General features: G+C 37.5%; 1 long non-coding RNA gene across 1 annotated transcript; it reads left to right on the plus strand.

Annotated features, from left to right (window-relative positions):
* LOC104572217 (uncharacterized) lies at positions 1 to 1349 on the plus strand. The gene is made up of 2 exons (XR_015914083.1): positions 1 to 129; positions 1263 to 1349. It is a non-coding gene; the product is annotated as an uncharacterized LOC104572217 (long non-coding RNA).
* The last annotated feature ends 2604 nt before the right edge of the window (positions 1350 to 3953 follow it).

Raw genomic sequence — 3953 nt, forward strand, 5'->3', positions numbered from 1 at the left:
GCTAGTTGCCTTTATTCGTAAAAGGGATAAAAGAGTACAGACTCATAGAAAACTTGTAGAAGAGCAAAATGCAGAAAAAGCTAGGAAAGTGGAGGAATTTCAGAGGCAGCAGAAACTCAAACAAGCCAAGTATGTATATGTGGAACAAATCTATTTTAAGCTTGGAGAACGATCCATGATGATTCTGCATTGGGTTAGATCCTAATAGTAGCTGCATTTGCTCCTTTTAATCATCTTGAAAATTGTTTCAATTGTTTTAATTTATTTTTAAACCTCTGTGCAGTAGCACAGAGTTCAATGTGCTTTTACTTACCTGGGGAACTAAAATTTGAGAGGACCTTGTTGCTTTAAAGACGAAAAAATTTTTAAAAAAGATTTTAAGGAAAAAAGAACAGTAACAATCTTGAATTAGATGACTCTAAGTGGCCTTATAATCCTTGTAATCATACCTTCTAAAAAGTGAAGTAGAAAAAATGAACATGGAACATGTTTTTACTTTTTCTTATGATTTGGCAGTAGGGACCCTTTCATTTGGCCAAATGCATGCTTTTGTGCTTTTATTTTTCGCACAATTTAAGCAGGAGGAGGAGAATGGCAACCTCAGTGCAAGTACAATTTGATCTTCAAACCAGGGGAGCTTTTTGCGTGAAAATGGCAGGAAGGAGTTTAAATGTTTTGTTTCGCAGATGCACTTTTACTTCATTTTGCTTTTAATATATTTTACTGAAGGGCATGAAGCAGAGAGGTATGCATTTACTGGCAAAAGGCTTCCTAATGGCAGTCATCTGGACCAAAATTCAACAGCACAGTGCAGGAGTAGTTTGGGTCACACTGTGTGTGGAAACAGCTGGTACATTCCCAAATCCGAGAGCTGAGAAGTGATGTGCTTGTGCGTTTTGTGTTGCTGCACTGTTTTTGATCTCACAATAGGTAAATGAAGCTTTCCTGCTTTTAAGATTGAGCTGTTCTCTTGCTATCAGCTTGATATTTGTACCACGCTGCCTAGCATTTTGTGCCTGAAATTCAAGAAGGGTCTAGCTATGTTAATACCTCTTCACTTGCGGTGTAGATGTGCCCTCTGATGTTGGAAATTAATTCCTCAGATTTCCAGGCCCTACAAGCAATTGCTTGTTCTATCATAAAATGTTCCAGGATTTCCTTCTAAAATACCTGAAATGAACAAGTCATTTTAAATAATATATTTTTTTAAATTCCTATCTCATAAACACAAATTTAGAAGTTATTCATTATTCTAATTAAAGGCTTGCAGAGCAATATAAAGAGCAGAGCTGGATAACTATGGCAGATCTGGAGAGAGAATTGCGGGAGATGGAAGCACAATATGAAAAGGAATTTGGAGATGGATCAGAGGATGATGATGAATTAGAAGAACAGGAGATAAAAGAAGGAATAGAAGGTATGAGACCTGTTGTGAGTTGTAGCAAGAGTTTGCTACACCTGAAGATTCAAGATCTAGACTCACAACTTTACCTGTAGTTCAGGTCTACTGTCTTCATTGGGGGTATGCCAGGTGAGTCTGGCTCTTGATGTTTTCCATTGGGCATAAGAAGACATCAAGATAGAACTACAAATTTATGCTAATTATGATTTGGTGAGATAATCTTGATTTGTCTGCATGTCAGTAATACTGAAGAAGTCAGTATCTGTGTTGTGACTATTTGCTGTGGCTTTGCAAGCAGCTAACTTGAAAATTACTGGTAAAACTTTCCAATTCCTGTCCTTTCAGACAAGGAAGCAGAATGTGTTGATGATCTCTACTGCCCTGCTTGTGACAAATTGTTAAAAACTGAGAAAGCATAAGTCTCTTGCTCTTTTTGTTGTTTGTTTCCTTGGGAAAAACTGCTAAAGATCCTTTACTTAATGGTCAGCGTCTAGAAGTAATGTCATCACTGTCAGGGCATAATTTTTCCTGTTTGTAGTGATGTATAATGGGTTTATTATTAATTTATATGCAAATATAACAATATTTGCCTAAAGCTATTTGCAGTAACTATCTGCTGCTCTTCCCAGCATGAAGAATCATGAAAAATCAAAGAAGCATCGAGAGATGGTAGCTCTGTTACAGCAGCAACTAGAAGAGGAAGAATTTTCTGTATCTTTGGATGATGCCAATGAAATAAGGACCAAAGAGGAGGAAGAAATGGAAGACACACCCAAACAGAAGTATTTTAAATTGTTTTAACTTATATAACATTATTATACCCAATCATTTCATAAGTTTTGGAACTTCTCGATGAGGACTTCTATTTGCATATACAATTGTGTTGGAACTCAAAGTATTAGGCAATTTAAAATATTTCTTTGTATCAGCGTTCCAATGACATGCTTCCTTTAATATGACTAGATTCAAATGCTGTAGAATAAGTCTCCATTTTTATTTGTTTTTGTTTGTTTGCTTTCGTTTTAAAGTATATGCTAAGGAATCATAGAATGCTTAAGGTTGGAAGGGACCTCTAGAGATCATCTAGTCCAACCCCCTGCACACGCAGGGTCACCTAGAGCACATGGCACAGGACTGCGTCCAAGCGGGTTTGAAGATCTCCAGAGAAGGAGACTCCACAACCTCTCTGGGCAGCCTGTGCCAGGGCTCTGTCACCCTCACTGTTAAGAAATTTTTCCTTAAGTTCATGTGGAACTTTTGGTGCTTCAGTTTGTGGCCGTTACCTCTAGTTCTGAAAAGCTAAGTAACGAGGAAAAGTAATGGAAAAGGAAAAGTAATGATTGTTATTTTTCAACTAGAAAAACTTGCTACAAAAAAAAATTGTGTTTGGAAATAGAACTGAAGAAAGCAAATCATTTTAGTTGTGGCTATCTCACCCTATTTTTTTTTTTTTTTTGAAAGGCAATTTTAAATTCTTATCTTCACAGACTCTCTAAGAAGCAGAGGAAGGAATAGAAAGCAATGACGGTATGGAGTCAGAGAAAACAAAATTCAGGGAACTTTGCAACTTGGTTTTGTTGTCTCCTAACTTAACTTTTTTTTTTTTTTTTTGTCATAAAAACAGATAATTTGAAATTATATAGAACTTCTGGAAAATGTTTAGATATTTTTAATTCATTCTTGAGTGATGAATGATTTATTATATTTATTATTATCATGATATTTTGTAATAATCAAACTTCATTATACTAGGATCTGTACAAACAGAACAAACGTGGTGCTTGCCCCAAAAAGCTTATGTATAAGGAAAAAGAGAACAGGTAGAAACAGAGATAGGGAGAATAAAACAAACTGATCAGAAAGTCAGTCAGTGGTCTCGGTGCATTAGCAGCTTAAGTGTTTGTTTTTCAATTTTCTGTTTTTCTGTTGCTTAACTTAGGGCATTACAGACAATAAATTATGATACTAACTTAAAGGGTATCCTGTCAATACTCCATAGTTGGAAGCAACACATCCATTCCACCCTATCACTTGAATTGTAGACAGCAGCGATGCCAGTCTGTGGTGCTCCAGGGCCTGTGTTTTTCTGTGATGTGACAGCTCTGTGCTGAAAGCAGGAGGCTGAGACTCGAGAATTAGGAGTTGTTCAGGCCTGAGTGGCAGGATTATCACAGTGGGCAAACTCGTCTCCCCCCCCCCCCCCCCCCCCGTCTTAAACTTGGTGTATTTGAATCCTCTTTGTTACTTATTACCTTGGTCCTAGTTTTGTCCCACAGAGCTCCCTTTAGCAGGTGTTGCATCCTCCATTCTTTCCCTAGAAGGTCTCATACCTTTTTTTCCAATCTTTGCTCCATGTGGTCTCCTGTTTGTATTCCCTTTCTCTGCTTTCTCCTCTACCATCATTATTTCTTGCCCTTGAGACACTCCCAGATATGTTTATACAAGCCTCTTCTTTCCACTTTTCCTGGGTTTGCATAATTGGAGGTGAGATTTGCTCTTCTTGTTTCCATCCAGCCCATCACCTGTCTACCTCGTCCCCTCAATTTGGAAT

This window comes from Tinamus guttatus, unplaced genomic scaffold (genome assembly GCF_059628265.1).
Source record: "Tinamus guttatus ecotype Peru unplaced genomic scaffold, ASM5962826v1 Tinamus_guttatus_pri_ptg000842l, whole genome shotgun sequence".
NCBI classification, from domain to species: Eukaryota; Metazoa; Chordata; class Aves; order Tinamiformes; family Tinamidae; genus Tinamus; species Tinamus guttatus.